Raw genomic sequence first — 15,450 nt, forward strand, 5'->3', positions numbered from 1 at the left:
AGAGCAGTTTATTTTTCAGTGAATGAGGTCTGTTTTCTGTGAATCTGGGAGAAACTATCTGGAATATTGTATTATGGGGATGAAAACTCTTTTATAATACTGTATCGTTCTTTATATTGATGGAGATGATTTAGGAGGAATTTTAAAGGTAACGAAGGCATGCGTCAGAACGCAATGTTTCTCAGAATTGTTGACTGAAGGAAATATTAGTCCGTCAGTTAACTAATGACATTTAGGATTAGTATTAAATGGATCTTTTTGTTTTGCATTGTGTCGCAATTAATTCAACTCGTTGAAATGTTTGTAGTTTATTTGCAATGAAAGAAATTTGCAATTATTAGATTCTTCATATGCTGTGCAGTCTCTTCGTCAATAATCGGAGTTTGATTCCTTTAAAACTATTTTCTTTAAAGTAAAACCCACAACCATGAAATATAGCAAAGTTTTAAACTTCCTGTCATGTGTGCATTGCACCTAACGCCACAAGCAGCAACCGATAGTTTCTGACGATCAAAAAAAAAAAAATGTAGAGTTTATTATTTGCCTTTACCTGCTGCATCTGCTAATTTGTATTTGCTTCGAGGAAAGTCAGTACACCAGAAACGAAAACAGAATGCTGAACAAAAGGTAAGTCACTTTTATTCTATGGCAGATCACACCTTGCACTCTTCAACAGTAGTCTGATTTGTCCGGTGTCGTGCTAGCAAACTGGTTAACTTTCAGTGAACTGTATACGTAATTGCAAATAGTTATTTTCACGCAACGTGCGTAATGTTCTTCTGTACCAAGATTTACGTATATAGTTTTCATTGGGCATACAGATAGTTTCTTTTGGTACTTAATTAGGTTTATTTTCTTTATTTTAAATTTTGGACTTCATGAAGTTCAAAGTTCTATTGCATGACAATGTTCACATGTGCAACACAAGGCCAACAGGCAGTCAGTTATGTTCAGCTATTGAATATGATACCCAAAGTACACGTTACATGAGGAGAAAGTTTTGGAAAACAATAACTTCAGTTTTCTCTCATACAGAGAGTGTTTTTATAGAAAGCTTACGAGTACTTTAAAAAATCGGTGTCAGAACCATACTTGTGTTACAGATTTCTATCGGTTTCGATACTTCCCAGGGGACACCAAACCAACATTCCTTATTTTCTACATGTCTGACTCTTTAGTTTACAATTATCTCTATAGTTCTGTCGCTGACACCACATGCTTCTGCAGTCCGTTCTTGTGCCTTCAGATGTCAACAGTATAAACCCTGTTTTCAAATTTACGTTTGAAAAATTTATAATACGGTAAATAATCCCGTTCGTCTGCTTGTGAAGCACTTGACATTAATTGCCCTTATCCGACATATTTATTTGAATATCGCAGTAACACATTTACAGATACACTTTCGCAGCAAGAAAATAGCATCTACAGTTTAATGAAGAATTCAGTTGTTATGAAGTACAGCAACAGTATAGCACGCAGGGGAGAGAGTCTCAACGTTCGGTAATTTCTCACGGCAAGCTGCTCGAAAAAAGAATGAAACTTTTGGGCTGCCAGTGGTCAATCGAGGGGGATACTAAGGACGGCTGCAAACTGCGTTGCCTTCCTACATCACGCTGGCTTAAGTCAAGGTAGAGCAGTCCCATTATTGGTACAACGTCATGAGCGCTCTGATAGCTCCGTTGTCCTTCTCACACGATTTTACAGAAACCATTCTTCAAAAAAATTAGGTGTTTACGTTACGTGGAGCTTTAATATCAGCTTCATGGTGAAATGCCCATGATCTCGCTAATAATCATATTTATTGCGATATTCGCATTTAAGTACGACGTTACGCTAAATTCCAAAATGCTTTGCAATGAAAATTATGGGTCGCTATAATATTGCGTTTGGTGCATATTACACCATATGTTGTTGCAAATGAAATTAGGCTGTGATATTGAATTTTTCTTTAGACTTGGCAGGAAGTCCCTTTCTATCTCCAGTCGCGAAACAATGAAATTTACGTAGCACGTTCACTTTCGACACATGTACAGGAGAATAACATATTAATAAAATACCTCATATCTCCGAAAGCGTTCGAGGTATCCAAACGAGATGTTGTCAGATGATAGTGCACAACCAGGACACTATTATCCATTTGGTTAATATACCGAATTTTCTTATCTACTTTGATATACCAGAAGCTCTACTTTCTATTTAATTATTTTTCAGTCCAGGAGTGCAATTTTTGAAAAGTCATTTACAGCTAGTAGAAAGATAATTTGCTAGTATGAAAAGAGATGTGAAACTTTCTTCTTCTATGTTACAGAAAACTGACTCCGTGCAGTTTCCCTTGAGGTATTGACCTCTCTGCCATCTATTGCTTGTTTAATAAGGCACACTATTTCAAAATTCTGTTACAATATCTTGCGTGCCTCAGCGATACAGATGGCCGTACCGTAGGTGCAACCACAACGGAGTGGTATCTGTTGAGAGGCCAGACAAACGTGTGGTTCCTGAAGAGGGGCAGCAGCCTCTTCAGTAGTTGCAGGGGCAACAGTCTGGATGATTGACTGATCTGGCCTCGTAACGCTAACCAAAACGGCCTTGCTGTGCTGGTACTGCGAACGGCTGAAAGCAAGGGGAAACAACAGCCATAATTTTTCCCGAGGGCATGCAGCTTTACTGTATGGATAAATGATGACAGCGTCCTCTTGGCTAACATATTCCGGAGGTAAAACAGTCCCCCATTCGGATCTCTGGGCGGGACTACTCAAGAAGAAGTTGTTATCAGGAGAAAGAAAACTGGCGTTCTACAGATCGGAGCGCGGAATGTCAGATCCCTTAATCGAGCAGGTAGGTTAGAAAATTTAAAAAGGGAAATGGATAGGTTAAAGTTAGATATAGTGGGAATTAGTGAAGTTCGAGGTGAGGAGGAACAAGACTTTTGGTCAGGCGAATACAGGGTTATAAATACAAAATCAAATAGGGGTAATGCAGAAGTAGGTTTAATAATCAATAAAAAAAATAGGAATGAGGGGAAAGCTACAACAAGAAGCATATTGAACGCAATATTGTTGCCAAGATAGACACGAAGCCCACGCCTACTACAGCAGTAAAAGCCAACTAGCTCTGCAGATGATGAAGAAATTGATGAAATGTATGATGAGATGAAAGAAATTATTCAGATAGTGAAGGGAGACGAAAATTTAATAGTCATGGGTGACTGGAATTCGAGTGTAGGAAAGGGGAGAGAAGGAAACATAGTAGGTGAATATGGATTGGGTGTAAGAAATGAAAGAGGAAGTCGTCTGTTAGAATTTTGCACAGAGCATAACTTAATCATAGCTAACACTTGGTTCAAGAATCATAAAGGATGGATGTATTCATGGAAGAATCCCGGAGATGCCAAAAGGTATCAGATAGACTACATAATGGTAAGACAGAGATTTAGGAACCAGGTTTTAAATAGTAAGACATTTCCAGGGGCAGATGTCGACTCTGACCACTATCTATTAGTTATGAACTGCAGATTAAAATTGAAGAAACTGCAAAAAGGTGGGAATTTAAGGAGATGGGACCTGGATAAACTGATTGAACCAGAGGTTGCGCAGAGTTTCAGGGAGAGCATAAGGGAACAATTGACAGCAGTGGGCGAAAGAAGTACAGTAGAAGAAGAATAGGTAGCTCTGAGGGATGAAGTAGTGAAGGCAGCAGAGGATCCAGTAGGTAAAAGCTGAGGGCTAGTAGAAATCCTTGGGTAACAGAAGAAACATTGAATTTAATTGATGAAAGGAGGAAACATAAAAACGCAGTAAATTAAGCAGGCAAAGAGGAATGCAAACACCTCAAAAATGAGATCGACAGGAAGTGCCAAATTGCTAAGCAGGGATGGCTAGAGGACAAATGTAAGGATGTAGAGGCTTATCTCACTAGAGGTAAGATAAATCTTGCCTACAGGAAAATTAAAGAGACCTCTGGAGAAAGGAGAACCACTTGTATGAATATCAACTCAGATGGAAACCCAGTTCTAACCAAAGAGGTGAAAGCAGGAAGGTGGAAGGAGTATATAGAGGGTCTATACAAGGGCGATGTACTTGAGGACAATATTATAGAAATGGAAGAGAATGTAGATGAAGATGAAATGGGAGATGCGATACTGCGTGAACAGTTTGACAGAGCACTGAAAGACCTAAGCCGAAACAAGGCCCCGGGAGTAGACAACATTCGTTTAGAACTACTGTAAGTAGGCTGTTCAGGTTTTTATATTGGTAACGCCAAGTAGCGCTCTGTATGAAAATCACTGACTGTGCTGTGTGCAGTTTGTGGCTAATTTGCATTGTTGTCTGCCATTGTAGTGTTGGGCAGCTGGATGTGAACAGCGCGTAGTGTCGCGCAGTTGGAGGTGAGCCGCCAGCGGTGGTGGATGTCGGGAGAGAAATGGCGGAGTTTTGAAATTTGTAAGACTGGATGTCATGAACTGCTATATATATTACGATGTTTGAACACTATTAAGGTAACTACATTGTTTCTCCTCTATCAAAATCTTTAATTTGCTAACTATGCCTATCAGTAGTTAGTGCCTTCCGTGGTTTGAATCTTTTATTTAGCTGACAGTAGTGGCGCTCGCTGTATTGCAGTAGCTTGAGTAACGAAGATTTTTGTGAGGTAAGTGATTTGTGAAAGGTATAGGTTAGTGTTAGTCAGGGCCATTCTTTTGTAGGGATCTTTGAAAGTCAAATTGCGTTGCGCTAAAAATATTGTATGTTAGTTTAAGCACAGTCATGTATAATTTTTCAAAAGGGGACGTTTCATATGTCGACCCTTAGCCGAGGATACCTCACTGGAATCTTCTGATTTTTTTCTTGTAGTTTGTGTAATTAGTGTAGCCTTTGTTTATTGCTAGCGCGTAATCATAGACAGAATTTCCTTTGTAATTGTAGTTTTTCATTGTTGTACAGTAAAACAGTTGTGACATGCATGTAGATTTGCACCAAGTATTTCGCAGCTGCGCTTGCAATTAAGTAGAAATTATTTCCATTGCTATGTTATCTTACTTTGCTCTTCAAATTGTGCTTTTCTGTGTTATCGTGTGAAATATTGTGACAATTATGGCGTGTGAAAAACGTAATACTAGGCGCCAAAGTAAACTGAGAAATGACAGTGAAGACGAAAGCAGTGTGTTAGCGCCACCGTGTAATGAATTAACTAATGTTCAACATAGTAATTTGGTAATTGTGCATAGGGAAATGGAGCGGGCGGCAAACAATGACGTAGGCAGTGAAACAATTAGTTAACAGGGAAGCATTATTGATCGATCGCTCGGCAACAGCTCGCCTCAGGAATCCGAAATGACAGGACACAATTTTGCAAACACTGTAGATCCGGGTTTTGCGTCCTCACCGTTTTCCCAAATAAGTCAAGACACATTTTCTGCTTGTCAAAATGTGAATGTTGCCGGTGCAAATGCACTGCCGAAAAGCGTAGAGGAACAGATTCCAGACACTAATGCATTGTTATTACAGCTAATGCAACAAATGGAACAAACTCAGTGACATACACAGCAAAAGCTTCAAAAGTTAGACACAATCGAACAACTCCTGAGACCAACACAGCAACAGTTAGACACAATGGAACAAAGTCAGAGCTAAACACAGCAAAAGCTTCCAAAGTTAGACACCACTCTTGAGCAAACACGTGAAGATTTAACTACTGAGTTACATAACATTGAATCGAAATGTCAAAAAGTCTGTAATGAAGTAAAAACACAAATTTGTGAGCATTTTCAACCTAATTTTTCGCAGCATGAAAATGCATTACAGAATCACGAAGCAGCCATAAAAGAACCGCAAACCATTGTTCATGAAAATCACGACACCTTGGAAGCTAAAATTGACTCAGTTGCATCTACCGATACGGTTACGCAACTTGCAAAAACTCAGGAAAACTTAAAGGACACAGTAGATACTCTGAAACTTGGTTCAGAAAAACACACTGAGTAAATAAATACACTATCGGAGAAAGTAGCCGAACTTTCGGATCAGTTCACTAACTTATCTACAAAGGTAGATGATGATCTGAATGACACAAGACCTGTAGCCATCACTGACACAGAAGAGAATGAACAAATTAAGAAATTCAAACAAAATCAGAATCAAATTAATACGCAACACAAAAGAGAAATCCGGGAAGTACAAGATCAGTTGGCACAGGTAATACAAAAATTACATATTTCAGAGGACACTCGCGCTCCAACACGGGAAGAGGGACTTAGAAATAAGGAACAACCACAAAATAATAACACAGGACACTTCGGAAATTATGAAAGAAATTGGCAAGGCACACCGAATTTTGAGATGGAACCGCTGAAACGACGTAACAATGACCGACATGCGACTCGCCGACATGATGATTTTGACTATAAGCTGTTCATTACCACACGTAAATTAAAAACATTTAAGAAATCTGGCAACGACATTCATCCACAAGCATGGCTCCATCAATTCTCTCATTGTTTTCCTCCCAACTGGTCGTTAGAACACAAATTACAATTTATGTGTGGCTACTTGGAGAATGAACTAGCTGTAAGAATGCGATCGGTCATTCACGATTGTCACAGTGAAGGAGAATTTTATCGTGCCTTCCTCTCAGCATATTGGTCTCAAGCTACACAAGACCGAGTAAAACATAGCATCTTGATGATGAAACATTTCGAACAATCTGAATTTTCCAGTCTTGTGAAATATTTTGAAGACATGTTGCACATGAATCAGTACCTGTCAAACCCATACTGCCCCTCAGAACTCATCCGCATTTGCTTAATCAAATTACCTGAACATTTACGACATATTATTTTGTCAGGACGTTGCAAAGACGACATTGAAGCTTTTCAGGGACTCTTACAAGAATTAGAAATTGACACTGACAATCGCGGAACGCGAAAACAGGAACACAACAATTACAGGTCACATCCGTCGCAATTCCGCGATGAAAGAAATAATAACTGGACACGACAAGGCTATTCTCACAACACAAATCGTGACCAAAACAGACACCACCCATATGAAAACCGTTGGCAGAGTAGTAATAATTACAGGGAAAGATCACCTCTCCGTGGTAATGACTATCACAGAGACAATCAGAGAAACAGACAATATGGGAACCAAACATACGTAATTCCGGCGCATTATAGGGACCGTGTTAGAGCAGAAGTACAATCTATGCTTGACGGGGGCATTATTGAGCCTGCAGTAAGCTCATACAACAATCCATTACATTTTGTTGAGAAGAAAAATGGATCGATCAGGCTTGTCTTAGATTCGAGACAAATCAATACTGTCATCATTCCTGAAACAGACAGGCCGCAAACGTTGGAAGAACTTCTTCAAAATTTTAATGGTGTAAAAGTGTTGTCTTCCATTGATCTCAGATCCAGCTTTTATCAGATCGAACTTCATCCAGAATGTAGAATATACACAGCTTTCATTTGTTTCGGCGTTTGTTATCAGTTTCGGAAACTTCCTTTTGGTTTGAACATTTATTCAGCAGCATTCATTTGCGGGCTAAATTTCATATTACCTGAGTTCATAAAACGTCACATGTTGACGATATCCTAATAGCAGAAGCTTGATGGGAACACCACAATCGCATCCTCAACAGTTTGTTACGTATTTCTGCAGGATCTGGAATTACAGTTAACTTGGAAAAGTCTGAATTCGGTAGGTCAAACGTGAGGTTTTTGGTACATATTATTTCTTCTGAAGGCATTCAGCTGGATCCTGAAAAGTTAGAAGCATTCAGAGACATGCCAGTTCCATAGACAAAAAGACGTCCGCAGTTTACTAGGTCTCGTAAATTCTTACCGTCGTTTTCTGAATATGCAAATACTAGTTACAGCACAACTTTGTTCTCTCACTGGAAATAATACTATTTGGAACTGGGACGAACAAGCAGAGTTGGAATTCAATTCTTTGAAAGAATCGCTACTTAACGCGCCAATACGAGCTCATCCAGATCTGTCACAAGATTTCTGCCTTAGCACGGATTCTTCTAAAGTCGGTCTTAGTGCCCATTTATTTCAAGAAGCTACAGAAAATGACACTACTGTTCAGAAAACCATTGATTTAGCTAACCGAGTGCTAGCAAAATCTGAAAAAAATTATTCCGTTACTGAATTAGAAGCTTTAGCTATCGTTTGGGCTTTGGCTAGTTTGCATTGTTGTCTGCCATTGTAGTGTTGGGCAGTTGGCTGTAACAGCGCGTAGTGTGGCGCAGTTGGAGGTGAGCAGCCAGCAGTGGTGGATGTCGGGAGAGAAATGGCGGAGTTTTGAAATTTGTAATACTGGATGTCATGAACTGCTATATGTATTATGACCTTTGAACACTATTAAGGTAAATGCATTGTTTCTTCTCTATCAAAATCTTTCATTTGATAACTATGCCTATCAGTAGTTAGTGCCTTCTGTAGTTTGAATCTTTTATTTAGCTGACAGTAGTGGCGCTCGCTGTATTGCAGTAGCTTGAGTAACGAAGATTTTTGTGAGGTAAGTGATTTGTGAAAGGTATAGGTTAATGTTAGTCAGGGCCATTCTTTTGTAGGGATTTTTGAAAGTCAGATTGCGTTGCGCTAAAAATATTGTATGACAGTTTAAGCACAGTCATGTATAATTTTTCAAAAGGGGACGTTTCACTACTGACGGCCTTGGGAGGGCCAGTCCCTACAAAACTCTACCATCTTGTGAGAAAAATGTATGAGACCGGCGAAGTACCCTCAGACTTGATGAAGAATATAATAATTCCAATCCCAAAGAAAGCAGGTGTTGACAGATGTGAAAATTACCGAACTATCAGTTTAATAAGTCACAGCTGCAAAATACTAACGCGAATTCTTTACAGGCGAATGGAAAAACTGGAAGAAGCCGACCTCGGGGAAGGTCAGTTTGGATTCCGTAGAAATATTGGAACACGTGAGGCAATACTGACCCTACGACTGGAAAGGCAAACCTACGTTTCTAGCATTTGTAGACTTAGAGAGAGCTTTTGACAATGTTGACTGGAGTACTCTCTTTCAAATTCTAAAGGTGGCAGGGGTAAAATACAGGGAGCGAAAGGCTATTTACAATTTGTACAGAGTCCAGATGGCAGTTATAAGAGTCGATGGGCATGAAAGGGAAGCAGTGATTGGGAAGGGAGTGAGACAGGTTTGTAGCCTCTTCCCAATGTTATTCAATCTGTATATTGAGCAAGCAGTAAAGGAAACAAAAGAAAAATTCGGAGTAGTTATTAAAATCCATGGAGAAGAAATAAAAACTTTGAGGTTCGCCGATGACATTGTAATTGTGTCAGAGCCCGCAAAGGACTTGGAAGAACAGTTGAACGGAATTGATAGTGCCTTGAAAGGAGGATATAAGATGAACATCAACAAACGCAAAACGAGGATAATGGAGTGTAGTCGAATTAAGTCGGGTGATGCTGAGGGAATTAGATTAGGAAATGAGACACTTTAAGTAGTAAAGGAGTTTTGCTATTTGGGGAGCAAAATAACTGATGGTGGTCGAAGTAGAGAGGATATAAAATGTAGACTGGCAATGGCAAGGAAAGCGTTTCTGAAGAAGAGAAATTTGTTAACATCGAGAATAGATGTAAGTGTCAGGAAGTCGTTTCTGAAAGTATTTGTATGGAGTGTGGCCATGTATGGAAGTGAAACATGGACAATAAATAGTTTGGACAGGAAGAGAATAGAAGCTTTCGAAATGTGGTGCTACAGAAGAGAATAGAAGCTTTCGAAATGTGGTGCTACAGAAGAATGCTGAAGATTAGATGAGTAGGTCACATAACTAATGAAGAGGTATAGAATACAATTGGGGAAAAGAGGAGTTTGTGGCACAACTTGACGAGAAAAAGTGACCGGTGGGTAGGACATGTTCTGGGGCATCAAGGAATCACCAGTTTAGTATTGGAGGGCAGCGTGGAGGGTAAAAATCGTAGAGGGAGACCAAGAGATGAATACACTAAGCAGATTCAGAAGGATGTAGGTTGCAGTAGGTACTGCGAGATGAAGAAACTTGCACAGGATAGGGTAGCATGGAGAGCTGCATCAAACCAGTCTCAGGACTGAAGACCACAACAACAACAACATCTATTGAAATGTCAACTTGAGAAATTCATACTGTGTTTTGGCAAAAGCAAAATTGGGCATGGCAGTTACAAAGATGTATGCATTACTCAGAACTCGACAATGATGACATTTCTCTGAAGAAGAAACAACCAAGACAAAAACAAATTGCCAATTCTGTCGTAATTTTAGGGAAATCCTGTAACTGAGTGTCTCTTTAATCTGAATAGCTAGGGCTGAAACTTGCCAAATGATTTTCTTTGTACACCTCTGTTATATTTGACATATGAAAAAGTATAGTAAATAGCGTACCATTTATCCATTCCTATTCCTGTAGAGGGTGAGTCACTGAATTTCCTTACTACTAGTATCTTTTAATTCACCAGGGATATTAACTTAGGCGAATAGCTGGAAATGTTCTGAAAGTCATCAGGGTATATACAGCTTCAGAATTACGAAAGAATTTTGTTGCGTCGGTGCTACTTTGCAGCCAAAATGCAGCATTTTATACTGCAAAACATACTAATGCTCATCTATCTGCGGATAACAAGGTTACGAAACCATGATTTTCATTGCTATATGAACTGCTTGAGACTACTCATTAACTTGAAAATGAATTATATACATATGTACTCTGTCTCTAACAAATCAAAAGATAAGTGTCGTGAAGAAGAGCACCACTTCACTCTGAATAGAAATAGAAACACGAAGATGGTATACTATTTGCTGCGGATTGTTTTCGTGTTTCTCAGATGAAGAATAGGGATTAAATCCTTTGGTATGTTCCCATTCCAGCCGTTCCCCTTCAAAAAAATCAATGGGTTATAGGATTCTGCAAAAATTAGAAGAATTGGTGAGTTATTTTTGCCTGAATTGTTAACTTCTTTTCATTTGAAATATCGTTATCGGTTATGAGCAACGGTTGTTGTTATCTTGTTGATAGGTTTAATTTTGCTTTTTTTGCCAATGCAAACTATAATTAGGAAGAAGTCGTCTTGCAGTAGCTTTTGCGAGATAATTCTGAAACAGTGTCACATTAAAAGACCAATTGGCGACCAGAGAGGTCAACAGCTTACGGAAAACCTCAGTGTTTCGGCTTGTACTAACATAAGAGAAGAAATTTCATGTTTACTTTAATTCTTGCAATATAAGTCTTCAGTAGCGGTCAAAGGGTCTTCAAGAAATTACAGTACTGGACTGAAACAATAAAATAAAAACCATAACTTCTGTTATATCGTCATAGATGAGAAAGTCCCATATGTTAACCGGATAGCAAAATACTCTCCTCTTTGCGTGCTATCACTTTTCAAAATCTCGTATCGATACTTCGAACGGTTTTGGATATGTGTGGGATGCTATGAATATTTCATTCTCGTGCGCATGCGGTCGGTAGTGAATGTGTTATATAAATTCCATTTTCTGGAGACTGGAGGCCTCCTCCCAAGTCTACAGTACCCTAGCTACATCTCATTCAGAGAAACAGATGGTGTAACACCCACGAAACGCGAAACCACTGCGACCTTTATTTTTAACTGCAATCTTTTCGATTTTCGCACAGTGTCGTACTTCAACGCGGGTATGACTACTTTCGGAATTCTGAGCACTTCATCTTGAAGCTGACATACACCAATGAGCCTAAAAATTATGACCACGTGCTTAATAGCGTGTTGTTCCACATTTCAAACACATTGCAACAGAGATTCTGCATAGGATGGACTTTACAAGTCACTGACAGGATTTCAGAAATATGTGGCACAAGAGGTCTGTGTTCAGGTCAGGCAATTCCCACAAACTGGGAGATGGAGACTTACGGGCACGCAGCTGGCATCCGATTTGTGTTCCAATGGTTACAGATCAGGCTCATTATCTGTCAAAGACATCAATGTGAGTTATACTTTTTACTTGAAAGTCGCTTCTGGGTGTCGGTTCATGAATACGATACTGCAGTGCCTTTGTTATTCCGAATTACAACGCAATTTTCCTTCGGATTTCATGTCCTTGTCATTCTCAACAACTTCTGAGTGTTTAAATTTATTTATGTCCACTTAAATTTCATATCTTTTTGCAACTTGCTCAGTTACAACCTATAGGTTATAACCAAAATATTATGATCAGATTCTACACTTGTACTGAGAAATGTTTGGATTTCAAAATCTGGTTTCCCGCTTCCTTACCATTATACAATCTATATCAAATCCTCCAGCGTCTTCAGTTCTCTTTCACATCTACGCCTACATCTACATACATACTCCTCAAGTGAATGGCGAAGGACACCCTGTACCGCTATTAATCATTTCCTTTTTTGTTCCACTCCCAAACAGAGCGAGGGAAAAACGATTATCTTACCATTCTGTACTAGCCTTAATATCTCTAATCTTCTCTTTACAGTACTAACGTGAATCGCTGGCGGCAGCCCAATCGTTCTGCAGTCAGCCGCAAATGGCGATTCTCTAAATTCCCTCAATAGCGCCTTTCGAAAGTAAAGTCACCTTCTTTCCAATGATTCCCATTTGAGTTCCCAAAGAACTGCTGTAGCAATTGCGTGCCGTTCGACCCTACCGGTAACAAACCCAGCAGCCCGCCTCTGAATTGCTTCGAAGTGGTCCTTTAATCAGACTGGTGCAGATGCCAAACACTTCTCACACGGCAAGCTTATCCATTACGGATATTTTATGACCCGTGACTATGAATTGTATGTAAATACCTAAAACTGAAACCAGTCATTTTCTTGTATGGTTATGTACTAGCCCCTGAACCGGTTTCAGATGGATTTCTGGAAGTTACGTCACTATTTCTAGCATAATGGTGGGAGCTGGCTTGCAACAATGTGGGCGGATTTCTTCGTTAATGGCCATCTATCTGCTTCTATTTTGATGGCCCGTTGGTACATCACTTCACACACTTCCCTCCCCCCCCCCCCCCCCGCCCTCATGAACCACGGACCTTGACGTTGGTGGGGAGGCTTGCGTGCCTCAGAGATATACACTCCTGGAAATTGAAATAAGAACACCGTGAATTCATTGTCCCAGGAAGGGGAAACTTTATTGACACATTCCTGGGGTCAGATACATCACATGATCACACTGACAGAACCACAGGCACATAGACACAGGCAACAGAGCATGCACAATGTCGGCACTAGTACAGTGTATATCCACCTTTCGCAGCAATGCAGGCTGCTATTCTCCCATGGAGACGATCGTAGAGATGCTGGATGTAGTCCTGTGGAACGGCTTGCCATGCCATTTCCACCTGGCGCCTCAGTTGGACCAGCGTTCGTGCTGGACGTGCAGACCGCGTGACACGACGCTTCATCCAGTCCCAAACATGCTCAATGGGGGACAGATCCGGAGATCTTGCTGGCCAGGGTAGTTGACTTACACCTTCTAGAGCACGTTGGGTGGCACGGGATACATGCGGACGTGCATTGTCCTGTTGGAACAGCAAGTTCCCTTGCCGGTCTAGGAATGGTGGAACGATGGGTTCGGTGACGATTTGGATGTACAGTGCACTATTCAGTGTCCCCTCGACGATCACCAGTGGTGTACGGCCAGTGTAGGAGATCGCTCCCCACACCATGATGCCGGGTGTTGGCCCTGTGTGCCTCGGTCGTATGCAGTCCTGATTGTGGCGCTCACCTGCACGGCGCCAAACATGCATACGACCATCATTGGCACCAAGGCAGAAGCGACTCTCATCGCTGAAGACGACACGTCTCCATTCATCCCTCCATTCACGCCTGTCGCGACACCACTGGAGGCGGGCTGCACGATGTTGGGGCGTGAGCGGAAGACGGCCTAACGGTGTGCGGGACCGTAGCCCAGCTTCATGGAGACGGTTGCGAATGGTCCTCGCCGATACCCCAGGAGCAACAGTGTCCCTAATTTGCTGGGAAGTGGCGGTGCGATCCCCTACGGCACTGCGTAGGATCCTACGGTCTTGGCGTGCATCCGTGCGTAGCTGCGGTCCGGTCCCAGGTCGACGGGCACGTGCACCTTAGGCCGACCACTGGCGACAACATCGATGTACTGTGGAGACCTCACGCCCCACGTGTTGAGCAATTCGGCGGTACGTCCACCCGGCCTCCCGCATGCCCACTATACGCCCTCGCTCAAAGTCCGTCAACTGCACATACGGTTCACGTCCACGCTGTCGCGGCATGCTACCAGTGTTAAAGACTGCGATGGAGCTCCGTATGCCACGGCAAACTGGCTGACACTGACGGCGGCGGTGCACAAATGCTGCGCAGCTAGCGCCATTCGACGGTCAACACCGCGGTTCCTGGTGTGTCCGCTGTGCCGTGCGTGTGATCATTGCTTGTACAGCCCTCTCGCAGTGTCCGGAGCAAGTATGGTGGGTCTGACACACCGGTGTCAATGTGTTCTTTTTTTCCATTTCCAGGAGTGTAGATAGCCGTACCGTAGGTGCAACCACAACGGAAGGGTATCTGCTGAGAGGCCAGACAAACGTGTGGTTCCTGTACAGGGGCAGCAGCCTTTTCAGTAGTTGCAGGGGCAACAGTCTGGATGATTGACTGATCTGGCCTTGTAACACTAACCAAAACGGCCTTGCTGTGCTGGTACTGCGAACGGCTGAAAACAAGGGGGAAACTACAGTCGCTTCTGGGTGTCGGTTCATGAATACGATACTGCAGTGCCTTTGTTATTCCGAATTACAACGCAATTTTCCTTCGGATTTCATGTCCTTGTCATTCTCAACAACTTCTGAGTGTTTAAATTTATTTATGACCACTTAAATTTCATATCTTTTTGCAACTTGCTCAGTTACAACCTATAGGTTATAACCAGTGAATGGCGAAGGACACCCTGTACCGCTATTAATCATTTCCTTTTTTGTTCCACTCCCAAACAGAGCGAGGGAAAAACGATTATCTTACCATTCTGTACTAGCCTTAATATCTCTAATCTTCTCTTTACAGTACTAACGTGAATCGCTGGCGGCAGCCCAATCGTTCTGCAGTCAGCCGCAAATGGCGATTCTCTAAATTCCCTCAATAGCGCCTTTCGAAAGTAAAGTCACCTTCTTTCCAATGATTCCCATTTGAGTTCCCAAGGAACTGCTGTAGCAATTGCGTGCCGTTCGACCCTACCGGTAACAAACCCAGCAGCCCGCCTCTGAATTGCTTCGAAGTGGTCCTTTAATCAGACTGGTGCAGATGCCAAACACTTCTGACACGGCAAGCTTATCCATTACGGATATTTTATGACCCGTGACTATGAATTGTATGTAAATACCTAAAACTGAAACCAGTCATTTTCTTGTATGGTTATGTACTAGCCCATGAACCGGTTTCAGATGGATTTCTGGAAGTTACGTCACTATTTCTAGCATAATGG

This window comes from Schistocerca americana, chromosome 1 (genome assembly GCF_021461395.2).
Source record: "Schistocerca americana isolate TAMUIC-IGC-003095 chromosome 1, iqSchAmer2.1, whole genome shotgun sequence".
Lineage (NCBI taxonomy): Eukaryota > Metazoa > Arthropoda > Insecta > Orthoptera > Acrididae > Schistocerca > Schistocerca americana.